Source organism: Chrysochloris asiatica, unplaced genomic scaffold (assembly GCF_000296735.1).
Source record: "Chrysochloris asiatica unplaced genomic scaffold, ChrAsi1.0 scaffold00003, whole genome shotgun sequence".
In the NCBI taxonomy this organism is placed as follows: domain Eukaryota; kingdom Metazoa; phylum Chordata; class Mammalia; order Afrosoricida; family Chrysochloridae; genus Chrysochloris; species Chrysochloris asiatica.
The window spans coordinates 47,185,073-47,206,289 of NW_006408521.1; positions in this window are offsets into that span (position 1 = coordinate 47,185,073).

Consider the following 21,217-nt stretch of genomic DNA (forward strand, 5'->3'; position numbering starts at 1 on the left):
ACGGGCTTACAAGCTTTCTGTAATCATGTTTCCCAACATTCCTTTCTTTCCCACTCCAGTGTCTATTTTACAATAGTAGGCAAGAGAAACTAAATTCATAAGATAGTCAAAGATCTTAACATTATTTCCCCTCTTCAGACTATGCCTTGATCCCTGTATCACAGAGCCCTATTGTCTTCCTTGTTTTCTTAATGACCTTTTATTGTCTTTCTGTATGATGTTCTTGATGTCTTCCCACAACTCTTCTAGTCTTTGGTCTTTAGTGTCTAGTTTACCAAATCTGTTCTTCAGATGACCTCTAAATTCAGAAGGGATATGTTCAAGGTCGTATTTTGGCTCTCGTGGACTTGTTTTAATTTTCTTTGGCTTCAGCATGAACTTGAATATGAGCAGCTGATGGTCTGTTACACAGTCTGCCCCTGGCCTTGTTTTGACTGATGATATGGAGCTTTGCCATGATCTCTTTCCACAGATGTAGTCAATTTGATTTCTGTGTATTTTATCTGGTGAGGTCCATGTGTATAGTTATCTTTTATGTTGTTTAAAAAGGGTATTTGCAATGAAGAAGTCATTGGTCTTGCAAAATTCTATCATGTGATCTTCGGGTTGCGACCTTTTGGTTAGCTTCTGAGTGCTTAATCACTGCACCACCACTGCTGCATTGTGTTTCAGTTGCATCTCTAAGTCTTAGTGACCGTGCACAATAAATACCTTCTCTTGAGCATATTACCTGCTCAGTGCAGGTCAGCATGGGGTGCTGTGCATGGCATCTTGACTTTGGGACCCAGGTTGGCTTTGTCTGGTTGCTTGCTTGCATGTTCACCACGGGGAGATGACTTGAATCGCACACTGGCCAGAAGTTTCTTCCTGAAGTGTCATTTCCACACACATGGCATTGGCTAAAGCAAGGCCCATGCTTTGACAAAGAAGGAATTTACTTGGCCTGTCATGGGATGGGGACGTGCAATCCTAATATGCTTAGAAAACATAGTCAGAAATATTTGATGTGCAGCATTGATGTCCCTGAAGTGGACAAGGGTGGTCCCCACTGGGGAGCCATGGAGGAGCGATGGATGTTTTTAATTTGGTTGAACTGTGGGTGTTTACCAAACACTAAATTAACAAATGAATCTCTGCCTTTTGATGTTTTCAGTGCAAAAAATCAGCAACAGCAACAATTTTTAAAAAGCCAATCAGTTCTCCCCTGCAAAAAACCCACAAAAAACCTACAAAAACAAAGGAAAAAAAACCAAGCCTAACTCATTGCCACTGAGTATATTCTGACTCACAGTGACCCGGTATAGGGTTTCTGAGTCTATAAATCTTTACGAGAGCAGAATGCCTCATCTTTCTCCTGAGGAGCAGCTGGTGGGCTTGAACTGCCAAGTTTGCTGTTAACAGTCCAGTGCTTATCCTACTGTGTCACTAGAGCTTCTTAATCAGGTCCCAATAACTACAAACATCAGATTCTTTATTTGAATGGCAGACTGGTTTACACTCCACAATTCTCTACCAATATTTGAAATACCAGCAATCAGCCATGCCGGACCGATTTCAGCGGAGCTGACAGACTAGGAAGAAAGAGAGACCGACTACTTCTGAATGCTGAGTCACTGAAAACATTATTAGTAACAGTAGAATATTGTCCCATACAGTGCTGGGAGGCGAGCTCCTCACATTGGACAGCACTCAAAATCAACAATGGGCCCAAACATAACAATTGGGAGAATGACGCAGGGCCAGGCAGGGTTTTTTTTTTAGACTTAAAAAATATACACAAAAACTTTGTATTGTGAATTGGGTGAAAGTTTACAGAGCTCAGGAAGTGTTTTGTTCTGTTGTGCATAGCGTCGCTAGGAGCTGGAGTTGACATGATAGCACCTAACAGCAATAATTCTAAGGAGCTCTGGTAGTGTAGTGGTTACGAATCGGGCTGTGAACCACAAGGTCAGCAGTTCGAAACTACCAGCTGCTCTGTGGGAGAAAGATGAGGCTTTCTGCTCCTGTAAAGATTTACAGCCAGGGTCGCTATGGTTCGGAACCAACTTGACGGCACTTAACAACAACAGCAATAATTCTACCTCTGGCACTTTCAGCATAGCTTGGCTTCCTTGATACACATTGCTTTGGGGATCTGGGATTTTGTTTCCTCCTCCCAACCTCTCCATCAAGATATATCTTTGCTTCCCAAACTCTCCTGTTCTTGACTTCTCTCTAGGACTCCAATACATCAATGTGGATCTGAGCAAGCTGCAGCAACCAGGAGTGGGAGGCTGGCACCTGATTCCATATTTGCAAATCCTGCCCCCCTCTTCCCCACAGGAACTCCCCGGATCTTGCAAGAAATCAAAAGTAGGTCCTCACCTCATGCCAAAAGTAGAAAAAAGGTGAGAAAACCAAAAAACACTTTTCCAGATCTAGGCTGTCTCTTTGATGAGTGAAGATATTAAACGTTTTTCAAACTACATTCTCAGCTTTAATGTTCAAAGCAGAAAGAGTCCTTAGCTAAGAACTGTTTGGGCAGAGACCCTGGTCAGCTAGGGTCACCATGAAATCGTATCATTGCTTTGGCTCCTAAAGGAAACTGCCTTGGAAAAATCATGAAGAGACTGTGACAAAAGTGTAAAAGATAGTTATATTTAAAAAGCAACCAACCAAACAAAAACACCCTTACTGTATTTCCTTCCTGTGCTCCTGCATTTTTAGCAATCTTTTGCACACCGTAAACTCTGAAAGCAAACGCCACTGCCGCCTTTGCAGAGTAAGTTGTCAGTATAATTCTGACAACTGGACTTAGACATACGGCTGTTTGATTTACCGAGGCAGGTAGATCTCCTGGGTTAGACACTAATTCATGAGATCTCTAGAGGCCTCCGGGCAGTGAGAAGAGAAGCAAGAAGCTGATTCTAAAAACACATGATCTCAATGAGAGACAAAGTCACTGTTGCAACAAGAAGGCCCTTACTTATGTGTCTCCCTGGGGAATCTGCGCCAGTTTAGCTCTGGGCTTTTCTTGAAGGTGCTCCTTCAGCTTCTTAGGCAATTCAAATTCTGCAGTGACCTGCCAGGAAGGGATGGAAACCTCCAGAGGGAGGCATGTCCTGCATCCCAAAGATCAAAGTAGCACATGTTCATTGCTGATAATATAGAAAATTCAAAAGGTAAAAAGAGGAGTAGCTGAGTATCCACCCATCAAGAATCACCATTAACATTCTGACATCTCCGTCTCCATTTTGATCCTTCATTTATCTCTTTATCGATTTTTAAATTCAGTATTTCAATCGTTCTGCATCCTTGATTATTGAGTACATACTAGTGTCCTGTTTGCAGCATTAGTGTGGTAAAATAAATAGACAAAATCCTGGTCTTATGGTGATAAAGTAATCACCACAGACAGTTATTAAAATTTAATGGATGGAAAGACAACGGGAAAATCTCCAACACCTGAAAATTAAGCAACAGACTTTTAAATAATACATGAGTTGAAGAGAACATCTCAAAGAAAAAATTTAAAATACATAGAATTGAATGAAAATTTAACATCAGAATATGTGGGATTCAGCTAACATAGTGCTGAGAGGAAAATTTATAGCAGGAACTGCTTACATGAAAAAAGAGGAACAGTCACAACACAAGTCGAGACTCAAAGTTCCCATTTCAAGAAACTAGAAGGAGAAGAACATTAAGCAGGAGAAAGAAGGAAATGATAAAGATAGGAACAGACATTATTGAAATGGAAAACAGGAGAACGACAAAGAAAATTCACTGAAACAAAAAGTTGGATCTTTAAAAACATCAGTAAAATTGATCAACAACCTCTTAGTGAAACTGACAAAGATAACAAGGCTAAGATAAATATCACCAATATCAGGAATAAAGCAGGGGCTATAACTACATGTTCCGTGGTAATTAAAAAGATCTGTTTTAAGCAACTTTATGTTCATAAATTCAACAGTATAGTGGAAAGAGAGTACCTCTCCAAATACCACAGACTACCCAAACTCAACCAAGATGAAGTATACAAACTGAATAGCCCTATTAGCTCTATAACCATTTAAAAAAAATTGAGTTTATTACTTAAAATCTTTCAAAATAGTCCCAGGTCTCTAATCCCAAAAGATTTCACTGGAAAGTTCTTCCAAACATTTTAAGAAGAATGAGCACCAATTTTACACTATCTTTTTAAAAAAATAGAGGAGGCGACACTTCCCAACTCATCTTATTTTGTTATTGTTACCCCGATACCAAAATCAGATGAAAACAGTACAGGAAAATGACAGACCAATGCCTTTCAAGAACTTAGATGCAAAATTCCTTAACAAAATATTAATGGGTTGAATACAACAATACATAAACATACATTAGGGGGATGGGTTGATTGACTGAAATGAGGTAAAACTTCAGATTTAGGCTGACTTAAAATGTTTACTGCTAAAGAGCCTTGGTAGCACAATGGTTAAGTGCTCAGCTGCTAACTGAAAGCTTGGTGGTTCAAACTACCCCAAGAGCTCCGCGGGAAGAAGAGCTGGTGATCTGCTTTCATCAAGATTCCACTCTGTGGAAGAGCTCTACTGTGTCCCATGGGGCTGCTACGAGTTGAAAATGGACTCTGCATCGAACTTAACACATAACAAATTTCAATTCCAGGTTTTCTGTGTGATTTGTTAACTCAGTGAGCCTCAGTTTACTTAAAATACAAGGATAAAAAACAGTTGCTGTCAAGTGGGTTCTGACTCACAGCGACCCCATGTGTGTCAAAGTCAAACTGTACTCCATACGTTTTCAATGACTAGTTTTTCGGAGCTAGTGAGCCAGGCTTTTCTTCTGAGGTGCCTCTGCGTGAACTCAAACCTCCAATCTTTTAGTTGTAGTTTGAGTGTATTAGCGGTTTGCATTGCTCATGGTTTCCAAAACACGACAACACACACATTTTAAGATTCGTATTTGTGTTTAGTAAATGAATTAATATGTATAAAGATTCAATTGAAGTTTTTTCCCTATATTTGCTTCAGGTTTTTCTTTAAACAGAAATATAGCTAAAAGCCAACTTCCATACATTCTTCCTTCTTTCCCCAGAGGGAACATTATCCTGAAATTGTTCATATGTATCTTTTTGGTAACTGTTTTAATAGCATTACTATTGAGATACATGTCTAAAATGTATTTATGTAGCCTGATTAGTATTTTAAAGTGAACATAGTGTATCATATATGTATGTCTACTATCTATTCCTTGATAAAACCCCTTTCATTCTTTGAACACATATAAAATACACACACACACACACACACACAATGTATCCTCATTCATGGGCTCCATCTTTGCTGCTTGACAAAATTTATTTGTAAATTCAAAATGCATACTCTTGGCTTTTGATAGTCATTCCCAGAAATGGGCTTGCACAGAGCAACAACATTTTGAGTTCTCCCAATGTGCCAGTTCTTATCTGAGGTTCAACAAAGCTGATAGGATATAACTACCATCAATAAAGAGAATTGACTGAATATGTATGCATGCATGTGTGTATCATATCTATACATGTATGTTGTTGTTAAGTGCTGTTGAGTTGGTTCCGAGTCATAATGACCCTGTATAGAGTTTCTGAGGAGCAGCTGGTGAGTTTGAACCACCAACCTTGTGGTTCAAACTGATCTTGTGATCCAGTGTGTTTACCCTACAATGCCGTACCAGGACTCCGTACACATGTATATATCTGTGTGTATGTAGAATATATGCATGTAACACACACATATGAGGGGGCTTCCAAAAGTTTTCAGAAAAACTGAATGAAATGGAATTTTTTGGAGCCACCATGTGTGTGTCTTTACCCAAGAATAAAGTTCAGAAGGGTTAGGAAAAAAGGGGAGATGGGAGTAGGAAACACACGGAGGTAGTGGGTTGAGATTCCTTAACAAAATATTAATGAATTGAATACAACAATACATAAACATACATTGGGGGGCGGGGTTGATTGAATGAAATGAAGTAAAACTTCATTGTGGGGATGCCAGCCATTGGACTGAAATAAAATGTGTATGAATTGTTGAATGGAAAACGGATCCCTTCTGTAAGTCTTTGTCCTATTCACAATAAAAAGTTTTTTAAAAACCAAATACATAAAACCTTATGTAGTAGTTCTACTTGGTAACACATGGGGTGACCAGGTATTACAGCAACAGGTAGGTGTTTGGTATACCATATTATGCTATCTTGACTTTGTTGTGATTGTTAAGTACTGTGGAGTCAGTTTTGACTCATAGCAACCCTGCACAGGGTTTCCGAGGCGGTAAATCTTTACGGGAACAGAAAGCCTCATCTTTCTCCCGTGGAACAGCTTGTAGTTTCGAACTACTGACCCTGAGGTTAGCAGCCCGATTCGTAACCACTATGCTACCAGAGATCCTTATATTATTGTAAAGTGTTAGCTCTGTCCGACTCACAGTCACCCTGTATAGGGTTTCCGAGCAGTGGCTGGTGGGTTTGAACTTCCAACCTTGAGGTTAGCTGTCTAATCCTTCTCCTACAGGGCCGCACCAGGCTTCTGAAGTTTGTTATTGTTAAGGGTCGTGGAGTTGGTTCCAATTCATAACGACCCTGTGTAGAATTTCCCAGGAGCAGCTGATGGATTTAAACTACTCACCTTGAGTTTCAAACCGCCCTTGCTGCCCAGTGCTTTATCCCATAGCGCGGTGCCTATTTATGGTCTGCGACTGGTAGCGTAGTAGTTAGGAATCGGGCTGCAAACCTTAAGGTCAGCAGTTAAAAAGATGAGGCTTTCTACTCCAGTCAAGATTTGCAGCCTTGGAAATCCTGTACAGGGTCGCTATGGGTCGGAATCGACTCGACGGCACTTAACAACAACAACAACCCTCTGAAAGAATGTTAGCTCCAGAAGGTTTGTTTCGTTTGTTGATTAATGAATAAAAAGCGCTTAGGGCCTTTCCTGGCACACACCAGTTCTTGCTCAATAAACATTTCTTGACTGAATAAAGAAGCTCTTCGCCCTTGGGAAGGAGCTTGGAGAGAGAAGATCATGCCATACCAGGATAGCCCAGCAGATGGCAGTCGATGAACACCAGAGACAGTTGGCATCTACGCTTTTAACTCAGGGTTCCTCCCAAGTAAACGCAAGATAGCACTTGGGAAGCAAAATTGTGTTACACTTACGCCAAACGCAGGTCTGCTTACTCTGTGACAATCAGGTTGTATGTAGGCGGTCAGCTGATAAAGCTTTTATCTAACAAAGGAGGCTGTTTACTTTCAATTCTGGGGTCCAAAATGAAAACAGCTGTTGAGAAGAAAGAAGGACTGAGTCTTCCCAGCTTGGGGAAAAGAGGGTGAAGGAGGCCTGGGACCACGGATTAGCATGAGAAATGGCAACTGACCGGCCTATCCAGGGCACCGGAGTAAGCCTCCCAAAACACAGCCTGGGCTGTGGAAATTCCCCATCTTCCTCCCAATATGTCTGAGGCGCTCTGTGAGAAGACCATTGAGGGACCTTCTGCAGTCCTGTCCTCCAGGCCCCCAGCCAAACCATTCTCTGTCCAATCGAGGAACTGAGTTGCAGTGGTCAGGAACCTCTCGATGGCCAAGTCCAAGAGGAACCTGCTTTCCATCAAGCTAGTGTGTTCTAGTGTGTTGGGTTAGGGGGGTACTGCCTGTGAATCTGCATCTACTGACCCACAACAATCCAAGTCAAGTGGTCAACCTAGTTACTGGCACTATGACCATGACAGCATCTGCAGGGCCTGGCCTGCCCCTAGCTCGTGTGTCCTCAGGACAACTGTTTGAAGTCCACACTCTTCTCAGCCCCACTCTACAGGTGGTATGAGAGAAGTTGAGTCCCTTCCCGAAGGTCACCCAGTTGACCCTGTCTAGAGCTCACTCTTAACCCCTGGGAGAGAGGACTCTGCTGAGATGCCTCATGAATCCTGGTGAACCTCAGATCACAGCTAGTCTGGCTGCTCAGTCTATAGACGGAGAGGCTGAGGCTTAGAGAGGGGCAGGGGCTGTTTGGGTTCATGGCCAGGACAGTGCAGTTGCCCACACACTGAGAATCATCCTACACCCCAACATCCTCAGGGGCACACATCCCCTAGCCCCTGAGTCACAGGCTTGTGTTTTGTCTTGCTCCGGCTGCCAGAGCTGTGCCACCAGACACATCTGTATAATCTAAACCAACTGCCATGGAGCCGGCTTCGGTCCCGCTCTTAGCGCTCTCTGTAGGATTTCCGAGGCTGTACATCTTTCTCCTTCAGAGAGGCTGGTGGACTCAAACTGCTGATTTTGGGGTGAGCAGCTCAACGTGTAACCCACTATGCCACCAGGGCCCCGTAAACACTTCTTCATAGGATCTTGTTAAAATGATAAGTCTAATGTTTTAGGGGTTTCATCAAGTTGGGAAAATCACAGGTTTCTCATGGGGATTCTCTGCATTTGAACTTGCTAGTGGGTGTCCTCAGCTAAGCTACCCAACCTCTGGGCTGGTTTGCTCATGGGTAAAATGGAAATCATGATCATAAAATATATGACTATTATATTCATATTATTAGAAGCCTTGACGGCACTGTGGGTTGGGCATTGCTAACTGAAAAGTCAGTGGTACAAACCCACCAGCTCTTCTTGGGAGAAAGAAGAGGGTGTCTGCTCCCAGAAGGATTTATAATCTCAAAAAGCCTACGGAGATTTGAGATGAATTGGACTCACTGGCAATGGGCTAGATTTTTAAATACATATTTCATGATGTGTTATATTCCATATATTCCAATTTCTGAATATTCTGAATCAGATTTCCAGGCTTTCCTTCTGAGGCAACTGTGTGTGGCCTTGAACCTCCAGTCTTTCAGTTAGCAGGTTTACCGGTTAATCCTCCCCAAGACACCATTTCACTCTTGAAGAATACCTCAGTTCCAACTAACCTGGCTTCAAGTGCTACAAAACCTCACATGGTGAGTGGCCAGCAGGGTTCTAGACCTTCAATGGACACTGAGCACAAGGGCCTATATTTCAAGAGTGTTTATATTTGCCCCTTATTTGGTGGCTCTTGGCTAGACTCTGGAAGGGTCTAGAGGGTCTACCCTTGAACCCCAGGCCCTCTGTGTTCTGAGCAGGTCACCAAGCTGCCTTTGAAAACCTGCCACTCCCACTGCACTGCCCCCACCCCCTCTCTGCAGACGTTCCAGGCCAGCTCATCCTTGGGATGGTAGGAGTGTTCAGGAAAGACTGAGCCGTAACAAGGAAGAAGAGTGAAGAGCAAAGTGAGCTGACAGGAGAGTTGGCAGCACTGTGCCCTCCCCGAGAGGCCCTGGAGCCCAGGGCTCTGGCTGCCTGAGGCCCTGGACGCTGGCCCTGCTCTCCAGCATGGTTCCTCCTCTCGGTCACACCTAGCTCAGCTCTCTGGCCTGGGAGGAAGCCTCCTCATTACAAGGGAGCTGCCTTCTGTGGCCATTACCTACATTTGATAATTATTAGGTGTAAAGGGTACAATTGTGCATGGGCTGTGCTCAGAGAAATAGAAAAAGGTTCCAGAAGTGCCTCGCCCTCAAGGTGTCACCGGGAAACCACAGTTGCTGAACAGCATGGCCTTGGAGCTGGGTGGGGAAACAGATGAGGACAAGAAGAGAGTAGGATCACTTTCCAAGTACCACACCTTAGACACAGTGTTCTCAAGTGGGTCTCAGAGGCTCCCATCCATTGTCTCTTTGTTCCCAGCTCTCATGTGGAGCCTGTCTTTTCTCTAGAGACTGTGGTTTAGGGCCAGAGTTCAGCATCCAGACTGCCTGGGTTCAAACCCCAGCTCTGTCACTTAAAGTTTGTCTAGTCTCAGCTTCAGCGTCCTCAGCTATGAACAGGTAGGAACACTTTCCTAAAGTTTTCTGCAGATTAAATGAGGCCATAAACGTGAGGCTTAGCATCCTGCCAGGCCCAACAACAACAACACTACTATTATTATATTTTGTTGTGGAGAAGGCTGGCACGTTACTATCACACCCTGTCCTGGACGAAGCCACCTTATTATTTTTCTCAATTACCTAATTTGTGGAATTAAAGACACAACATTAAGGGACATCTCTGTTGGTCGAGGACATTCTTTGAGATGTATTAGCTAAGTGCAGGATCATCTATCATACGTACCCGTGGAGAATATACCGGGACTTCAAAAAGTTTGTGTAAAAGGGAATGAAAACAGAAGGAATTTTTTCTACAAACTTTTTGAAGCTCTCTTGTATATGCCTAGCCTAAATGTAGAAAGGTACAAAAGTCACTGTTCAGTGCGCATGTTTGGGGACAGGGGTATGAGAGAAGGGGACTTTTTAATTCTCTCTCTTTGTAATAATATTCAAAGAATCTGCTGACGCTATAGGGTAAGCACTGGATTGGTAACCACAAGGTCGACAGTTCAAATCCACCAGCTGCTCTGGGGCGGAAAGAGGAGGTTGGATGTTCCTACAGAGATATATAGTCTCAGAACCCCGATACATGGTTGCTAGGAGTTGGAATTGACTTGATGGTAGTGAGGTGGGTTTGTAATAGGCACATTTACCCGGAGTATGCAAGACTCCTTTTCTTATGTTAGAGGGATATGTATTACTTTTTCAATTAAAAAACAAACTAATTAAAATGTTCTTCCACTCCCCCTACCAATTACAAAAGCTGTGCCTGATCATTGCAGAAATGTTCAAAATTCTGGAAGAATTGCATGAAATTGCTACGTCATTTCATCAGGGTCGGGAGAAGTGGGTGTGAGGGCCCGGGGTCCATGCCTGGGTGTGTGTGGGGAGTCTGTTTCTGGATTAAGTCCCTGTGGATCACCATATAATCATGTTAGGATTTAACTGGGGTGAGAGGAAAATACAAGAGGGGCTACTTATGAATGTGAAGTCACAGGCACACACATTTACACACATGTGGAGCAAAGCACTGCACACATCTCCTACATCCAAAGGGCCGCCCACTGCTCTGCAACACTGATACCCAGCCCTAAAGTTCTTCACATCCACAAATGTCCCCCAGTAACACACACACACACACCACCACCACCAATCACAGATCTTCCCACACCACCTTTCAGTGGAAGGGTTCATATATACACGCAGAGACACCAATCACAAAAGTGTTTTACACACACACACACACACACACACCCCAGTAATCAAGTGCTTCATACGCACATGTGTTGTTGTTAGGTGTCATCAGGTTGGTATTGACTGATCTTAAACACACAACAGAACGAAACACTGCCTGGTCCTGTGTCAACCTCACAGTCGTTGCTACGCTTGACCCTGTTACTGCTACGACTTGGCCAGTCCATCTCAAGGGGGTCTTCCTCTTTTTCTCTGACCCTCCACTTTACCAAACATGATGCCCTTCTCCAGAGACTGGTCCCTACTGATAATATGTCTGAAGTATGAGACATGATGTCTGGCCATCCTGGCTTCTAAGGAGCATTCTGGTTGTACTTCTTCCAAAACAGATTGGTTACTTTGATGTATTGCATTAGGTAAATCTGCTGCACAAGACATCTTTCAAGTGTTCAAGAGCAAAGATGTCAGTTTGAGGACTAAGGGGCATCTGACCCAAGTCATGCTATTTTCAATAACCTCATACACATGCGAAAGCTGGACAGTGAATAAGGGAGACTGTAGAAGAATTGATGCACTTGAGTTATGGTGTTGGAGGAGAATATCAAAAGTACCATGGACCGCCAGAAGAGCAAACAAATCTGTGTTGGAAGAAGTACAGCCAGAATGCTCCATACATACATAGCAACAATCAAAGGCCTTCACGCACATACATGCACAAACACCCAAACCTTTCACACACCTACTCAGACATTCCCTCATAACCAAAGCATTTCACACACACACACACACACACACACACACACACACACACACCAACCATCCAACCAAAGAGCTTCACCACATCCAAACCGCTTCCTATACACACATACACAATCCCCAAGAACCCAAATGTTTCACTCCTATACCCTAACAAATATGGGCTCCCCTCCCCCCGCAGAGAAAGCCTAAAGCACTTCAGTAGAAGCAGATGCTTGAACACCAGAACATTAGAATCCTTTTCAGACTGATGGGAACAAGGTTGGAGGCGGGAGGTTGGCGAGATGGCATGAGAGAGCAATTACACCCAAGTCTTTTCTCAGTTGATTAGGGATTCCTTCTCCAGCCTGCTTTGGCTCCAGCTAAATCTTTTTCTAATGAGATGTGGCTTATCCAGATCAGGGTGCTGAGAAAAAAGTTGCAATTAAACTTTAAGAAGAAAAGGAGTGACTGAGAAGAAGAAAAGGATGGGGGCAAGTGGGGGATGGTGAGTAGGGGCTTCGAATAGTGGACCGGGAAGAGGGGGTGCTGGAAAGAGGCTGTCCCCACAAGTTGGAGGGACATGGCCCCTCCCTCATTCCAGTCAGCAGTGCTTCCAAGGCTGTGTCTACTGCTCCTTGAAGGCCGTTTATCTGTTTGTTGTTGTTAAGTGCCATCAAATTAGTTTCGACTCTAGCAACCCTGTATAGGGTTTACAAGGAGCAGCTGATGGGTTTGAACCACTAACCTTGTGGTTAACAGTCCAATGCTTATCCTACAGCACCACACCAGTCGGTTCCAACTTACAGTGACCCTTTATAGGGTTTCTGAGTCTGTAAATCTTTGCAGGAGCAGCCAGCTCATCCTTCTCCCTCAGAGAAGCTGGTGGAGACACACAGCTCACCCTGTGGTTTTCAGGCCAGTGCTTACCCTACAACACCACCATGCTCTCACAGGAACCCTGAGAAGTCTCATAAGGTTTTTACATTCTTTTGCTATCATGTTAATTGGGAGCATGGTGGCTTCCTATAATAAACACTGGACTGTGAGCCACAAAGTCCATGGTTTGAGCCCACCAGCTGCTGCATTGGAAAAAGATGAGGCCATCTACTCTTGCAAAGATTTAAAGCCTTGGAAACCCTATACAGGGTAGCTGTGAGTCGGTACCAACTCAGTGGCACTTAACAACAATAATTATCCTAACTGGGAAGAAAAAACTGGGTGGACCATTTAGATATAACTATGTCAGAAAGCAAAACACTTTTGAATAAAAACGGGTGAGGGACTAAAAAACATCGATCCCGAATGTTACTAGTTGTTGATTTATTTTTTCAATGTAGCAATATATAGGTGTTGCTGTTTATTGTAGTAGTAGGTCCTTGTGAGTTGTTGTGGAGTCGGTTCTGACTCATACAGACCCTCTGCACACAGACTGTAAGCCTGTCCAATCCTGAGCCATCCTCACAATTGTTTGAGCCCATTGTTGCTGACACTGTGCCCATCCCTCTTTTGAACAGTGATTATTGTTGTTGTCATGGGCCATCAAGTCGGTTCCAACTCATAGTGGTCCCAAACAGGGTTTCTGGGAATGGCTGGTGAGTTTGAACTACTCATCTTCCAGTTAGCATGGTTAGCAGTCCAGTGCTTATCCTACAGAGCTACCCCAGGTCTCCAAAAATCTTTACGGGAGCAGAAAGCCTCACCTTTCTCCCATGGATTGGCTCGTAGGTTCGAACTGCCGACCTTGCAGTTAGCAGTCCAGTGTTCATCCTACAGCACCGCCATGACTCCTTTGTTGTGGTTGCTAAGTGCCATCAAACCTGTATATGTTGTTGTTAAGCGCTGTTGAATCATTTTTGACTCATTGTGACCCTGTAAAGGGTTTCCTAAGAGTGGTTGAACCACCAACCCTGCAATTAGCATACGGTTTTTTTTATAATGAATGTGAATTTTATAAAGTACGTAATTTTATTTAAAATAGTAAATATTTATAGTAAATAGTACATATCATATGTATAACAATGCCAGTGTTAGGTGCCGTCAAGCTGGTTCCAACTCATAGTGACCCTGCATAGGTTTTCCCAGACAACAGATCTTTGTGGGACCAGATAGCCTCTTCATTCTTGTTTGGAGCAGCTGGTGGTCTCAAACTCCCCATCTTCTGGTTCGAAGTCCAGTGCTTATCCCACAGAGACACAGTGCTCCCTTGGTGACCATAGTGGAGAGAAAGTTCCTTGTGTTCCCTAAACCTGCCTGGGTCTGGCCTCTCAGCCAGACTCACTGTAGGCTCCAGTCAAGGGTTGGGAGTTGGTGGGCACAATGATTAGTGTTCTGTATCTACTTGACTGGGCCAGGATTTCCAGAGGCTTTGCAGTTGGGGTGTGCTTATTCCCATGGTGGTAAAGCCTAATACAGGCAGAGTTAGCTTATGATGTTGTTGTTGTTGTTAAGTGCCATTGAGTTGGGTTGACCCATAGCGACCCTGTACAGGGTTTCCGAGGGTGTAAATCTTTACGGGAGTAGAAAGCCTCATCTTTCTCCCGCGCAGCAGCTGGTAGTTTTGAACCGCTGACCTTAAGGTTCGCAGCCCGATTCGTAACCACTACGCTACCAGAGCTCCTTGAGTGGCTCTAAATCAATTAAAGGGATGTTTCATTGGGGGTGTGGTCTGCCCCCAATATAATGGATAATCGAGAAAGACTCTCCCTCTCTCTCTGTCTCTCTTTTGCTGGGAACCTGGGACTTGTAATTGTAAGCCATTTCCTTAATGATAAACTTCTCTCTCTATATGTACATACGGATGTGGTTTTGCTTCCCTAGAAAACCTGGCCTAAGACAGTGGTCACCTCTACTTGGTGCCCACCCTGCTCTGGGCACCTGGCACCCCGTGGGTGTGGGGTGTGGAGAGAAAGCCAACAATACTTTCTCAACTGCAACCTTTGTCCATTGGAGTGCTCTGCTTACCTTTGCAAAGACTTGGGGTCCTTGACCACTTCCCAGGAGATCCATGACCCCCAGGGTACCATGTCTGCACTAATCTTGGGAATTTCTGAGTCTCAGGTCTCTATGGCATCTAGGAGAAATTATTCTGGAGTGAGTGCAAGGCACTGGTGACTACAGACTGGGGACTCCCCTCCTTGCCTCCCTGTCCCATCAGCGAGTGGGATTCAGAGCTCTTCTCATCTGAGGCCCTTGGAATGGTTGGGAGGGTGTGGGATACAAAGAAGTAACGTATCAGCATGCTTTAGTCTGTACCTTTGACAGAAGATGTGCTTTCTCCTAGAATTAACATAGACATGGGAATCCTGGTGGCACTCTAGGAGAAGTCCTGGATTCCTAACTGTAAGGCTGGTAGTTCACACCCACCAACCGCTCCTCAGAAACTCTATACAGAGTCACTATGAGTTGGAACCAACTCAATGGCACTAAATAACAATGTAGATTTACCTTCATTTCCTTCTCAGTTGATAGAGTCAAGTTTGGCCCAGCCACGTGTGTGACTATGGGGTAGTCACATCCTCTCGGGGACGCTCAGCTCCCTTATCAGTTAAAAAAGGGAGGGACGGCAGATCTTCAATCTGATACCCTGAGAGCCGATGAAAAACTGGGACACAGACTCTAGATGTCCTGATTTGATGACTACACCCCTGTTCCCTAAGTCCATGTTCTGAGGCTTTGCACATCCATGGGCACTATCCCATTTCTGGATTGGGGGAGACCGATGTTTGCCCGGTTTAGCAATTAATATCCAGCAGGACCTGTGGCATCTTTCAGAAATCTAGATGTCTCTACGCCTTCCCTTGTGGTGGCTTCTCATCATCACATCTGTATGTCAGCCTATGTGGGAGCCCCAAGCTTGGGTCAAACGGAAGAAGCAGGATCAGCTAGATGGGGTGGGTGAAGGGCAGGAGTAGGGTGCCTGCTTCTTTCTCCCAGTTTCACACTTACACACACACACACACACACACACACACACACACACACACAGAATCATGTGTGGGAAAGGGGCCCAGACAGATCAATCAAAGCCAGACTCCTTCATTCTTCTTTTACATGTTTTATTTTGTTTCCAGTGAAGGTTCACACAGCTGTTTAGGTTCTCCTTCAATAATTTCTACACGAGTTGTTCAAGGATATTGGTTATTTTCTTCACAATGTGTGGCCATTCTCATGATCTCTATTCTGGTGGTTCTATTTCCCTGAATCTAGTTTCCTTGCCCATTTATTTTCTCATCTTTGTCCTACATACTTGCTGACCCATTGAATCTAACATAGGTGATTATTTAAAGAAGCAGAGTTGTACAGATAATATTCATGCCATCTTTGTTTTGTTGATTTTTGTTTCAGTCCATTTGTTATTTAACTCAAGGTGACCTCAGGGGTTAGTTTCCATATCAGGTTTGAAGAATACTTCAGGGCACTAGTCGTGGGTAGTCCTCCAGTCTCAATCAGTCCAGGTGTTGTTGTTGTGGTTGTTAAGGGTTGTCGAGTCAACCTTTGTCATGACTCATTGCGACCCTGTATACGGTTTCCAAGAAGCGGTTGGTGAGCTTGAACCTCCAACCTTGTGGTTCAAACCAATCTTGCAGTACAACGCATTAACCCACAGCGTCACACCAGGACTCCAATCAGTCCAGTAGGTTTTGGTTTTGGGTTGGAATTTGAGGTTGTGTGCCATATTTTCCTTTCAGGGTCCAAGAACTGACTCTTGTATCCTTTCCTTATTCCATGCAAATTAAAAAGGGATTTCAAGGTTGGTGGTTCAGGCTCACCAGCTGCTCCGCGGAAACCGTATACAGGGTCGCTGTGAGTCAGTACCAACTCAACAGCACTTAACAACACGTGCACTGCTAAACACTCAGTCTCCCTGGATGACACCAATGGTTGAGTTCGAACCTGCCGAGAGGAACCTTGGGAGACTGGAAATCTGCTTCCAAGAGCCTTGAGACCCCACAGGGTACCGTTCTACTCCGACCCAGCCTATAGGGTCTGCATGGATCAAAATCCACTCAACAGCAGCTGACAGCAGCAGCTAAACAGTGGGAAGCTTGAGCCTCTGAATCTTGGTCCCCTTGACTAGTTTGAAGGATCTCCAGGCTGATTAAGACATGGGAGTGTCATGAGCATTGATAATCAATGATAAACATTGATGTCCCCTCTTCTACGCCTCTGCTGTTTTACGCATTCCAACAGGATATATATATATACACACGGAGTCCTGGTGTGGCGCTGTAGAATCAGCACTGGACTGCAAGGTCAAGGTCAGTTTGAACCGCAAGATTGATGGTTCATACTCACCAGCAGCTACTGGGAAACCCTATGCAGGGTCGCTATGAGTCAGAACTGACTCGACAGCATTTCACGACAACATATATGTGTGTGTCTATGTCTTAGCTATCCATGATGTAACATCTTTTTAAATGTTACTATAACATTAGTCATGGTGTGGCGCTGTGTGTTAATGTGTCAAACTGCAAAGCCATCTGAACTGCATGGTCGGTGGTTCAAGCTCACCAGCTATTCCTTGGAAGCCCTATATAGGGTCGCTAGGGGTCAGGAATGACTCGACAGTACTTAACAACAACCTAATATTAGTGGAGTCCTGTTGTGACAATGCAGAATAAGCACTGGACTGCTAACCTCAAGATTGGTGGTTCAAACCCACCAATCACTCCTTGGAAAGCCTGTTGAGGGTTGCTATGAGTTGGAATTGACTCACTGACACTTAACAATAGCAGTATAACATTAATGATTGAACACCAAAGTGGCATATACCACTTTAGCGGCATGAAATGAACTAGATTATAAAATATTGAGCAGATATGGGGTACTAAGATTTTTTACTATGTGCCACATTTTCTACCAAAAGAATATTCCACAAATTCTACAACAAAGAAAATGAACCTGTAAACTTATTTCAACAACCAATGTAAAATTTTGTTGATCAAGGAAAAGTGGACTGCCACCTATTTTGTTTTGAAAGGGCTCGCACATCAACCTTGATGTTATAATTATAACTGAACAAATGAAAAAGTATCATCAAAGAAAATTTAATGATCAGAAAACAAATCTTATAACAAGTTACTATATTTTATTTTTAGATAGCTCTTTCCCCTCTAACATCTATAACTAAAAACATTTCTTTCTATTTGCTCTTTTAAATTCTTTGATGATTTCATAACAATTTTAAGCTGCCAAACAATATCTACTTGAATAGATAATAAAGATAATGCATTGAGTCCTTCTTGAATCATTGTGTATGCTGAGGGTTTCTGAGTCTTTTTAGGAATAAAATAAACATTCTTTTGTGCAGTTTGTCATCATTAAAGTTAGGAATATGCATAAACAATCCTAACATTGGGAACGACACATTGTATTTGGAATCAATCATACATGCCTACATGCATACAACTTGTATTTTCTGAATTTGTAAACTTAGCTTTCATGTAAGAATGACATTATCAACTTCTTCTTAAAGTTTGTATTGAAGTCATTGGGATAAACCCAAACCACCAACCCATCAACTCAGAGTAATCCTGCAGGACACAGTAGAGCGGCTTCTTAGGGTTTCAGAGACTGTAAATCTTGATGGGTGAAGACAACCTTATCTTTCTCCTGCAGAGTGGCTGGTGGGTTTGAACCTTTGACCCGTGGTTAGCAGCCCAATATTTAATCATCAGAATAAGCCTACACTAATTTCTTGGATGGCTTCATGCATTCTTCATAAACTCTATACACATTGTTTAAGTAAGAAAATCTATTAGAAAGAATTTCATTCACCTCTGCCCTTCTTTCCATGTTAGGTTCAAGGGCATCAACAATGGTGTAGTGTGTTATGTGAAATTGATCTCTGGGACTCCATGGTACTTCTGGACCACAGCCATCATTTACTTGCTCCATTCTAACGCTTCTGCCATGGGGAACTGCTTGTTGATAACAGTTGGCAGTATTTATCATGTCGTGTTTTCAAAAAATTTCTCTTAAATTATGTATATCCTGTTGATGACTGATGGATATCTGTGCATGTTTTTAAATTTACTTTTGAATCTTGGAGACCTTGACTTATTCCATGAAAATGCTGCAATAATATATTATTCCATATAACCAACATGGATATATACTCTAGTGTTTGCATTTTGGTAACAATGTTTGCATCTCCTCTTTTTGTGCCTGTTTTTTAGCAATATTTTTTATTGCGTCTAGAATCAGAGTGTACAATTCTAGGACTACCCTCTCTGCTAAAGCATGCACCTCCTAATGCATATTAGAAATGTATTTTGATAATCATTGCTGAAATAGGTTGTAAGAACTGCTCATTGGTAAGTGCAGGTGGCAAAAATGTGTAGAGTAACTGAACAGTAGAACAGAAATCCACTGCTTCTGGGCAACAACCTACTGCACTTTGTCCTATAAGATTCAGTGACTGTGCAGCACATAGTATGAAAATGGCATATCAGTTATATTCCAGAACTTTCAGTTGCACGCCTTTTTAATGCCCTGACATATAGACAGCATCGACTCACTTCTGCACTTAGAAAAACCTATTTGCAGACGTCACATAAATTGTGAGTACTTAATTTGCAATTTCTTCACTGGTGTGACTTTTTAAACTATAAAATGTGATAAGACACTCTATAGATGTACTATTTGCTTGGAGACATGTATCTTAAAACAATATTTAGCTGATCTGGATGAGAAAGATCGGGAGTGGCATCTACAAACTGAAATATCGAGCTATACTTATTTCACTGAAAAGAGTTGAACAAGCTTTATTATTTAATAAACGTACTCATTCTTTTCACCGTTTTAGACATAAACGATGGGTTGCCCTTTCCTGCGTTACCGTATTTTGAGATGTGATTTGCTAAAAATGGAACAAACTAAACAACAATTTCAAGTAAACTTCCCATCCCCCAACTTTCACTTTGTGAGGATTCAAACTCTTCATTTCTCCTTCAAAAAGATCCTCCAGGTTCAACGATTATTGTAATGAGAGAAACACCATATTGCCAAATACTGTTTTGGTAACACCATGTTTCCAATACTGACATGATGCATTCATTTATGTTTCCAGTTCATGAATTAAGTGAAAACCAGGTCTTTGGTTTAAATATAACAACACCCAGTCTCTGCGCATCAAACTGTTTCCATGTTTATCAATCATATGCAAGTGGCAAGAACCACTAAATCCTTCAGTAGCAAATTAAGAATCAAATATACAAAACAATATACAGAGTTGATTGGTGGAGAATACAGCAGGTGCCATAATTACTCCCTCACATAATTTTCACTAGTAGCTTTGTGTTGCAGAAACATATCCTAGCTACAGAGCTTATTTGTTTATCATCTAGAACTTTTTGAGACAACATTGTAAATGAGCCATAGAGATGTTGACGATTACTTGATCCTCTCTCAGTGCAATACTTGAGCTCATTAGGGAAAAAAATTCCTCAAAGTAGAAACTGTGTTTCTGTTATTTATGAGGTTGGCCAATGCAACAATTTCAAGTTCTAAAATAGTTTCACTTTCTACGCCATCAGTAATTTTTTTATTATAACAAAATACAAAGAATGAAGACTTTGAAACAAATTTTGTTACATTCATGTATTACAAATCCCAGTACTGCAGTACTAGTCCAATGTTTTGAATTTATGTATCTTAAAACAATACTTGGCTGATCTGTATAAGAGAGATCAGGAATGGAATCTACAAACTGAAATATCGAACTCTACTTATTTCATACCACCACACGTGTCAGTTTGTCGTACTGTGGTGTCTTGTGAGTTGCTGTGATTCTGAAAGCTATGCCACCAGTATTTTAAATACCAGCAGGGTCAACCATGGTGGACAGGTTTCAGATGAGTTTCCAGATGAAGACAGACTAGGAAGAAGAAGTGATGAACTACTTCTGAATATTTAGTCACTGAACACCTTATGAATAGCAGAGAAACACTGTCAGATATAGTGCCACAAAATGAGCCCCTTAAGTTGGAAGGCACTCAAAATGCTACTGGGGAAGAGCTGCCTCCTTAAAATAGAGCTGACCATGATGATGTGAATGGAGTAAAGCCCGTGGGAGAAAAGCCCACAGGACCTTCATTTGCTGATGGGGCACAACTCAAAATGAAGAGAAATAGCTGTAAACATCCATTAATAATAGTAGCATGGAATGTATGAAGTGTGAATCTAGGAAAATTGGAAATTGTCAAAAATGAAATGGGGTGCATAAACGTTGATATCTTAGGCATTAGTGAGCTGAAATGGACTGGTATTGGCCATTTTGAATCTGAGAACCACATGATTCACTATGCTGGGAATGACAAATTGAAGAGGAATGGTGTTGCATTCATTGTCAAAAAGAACATATCCAGATCAGTCATGAGGTACAATGCTATAAG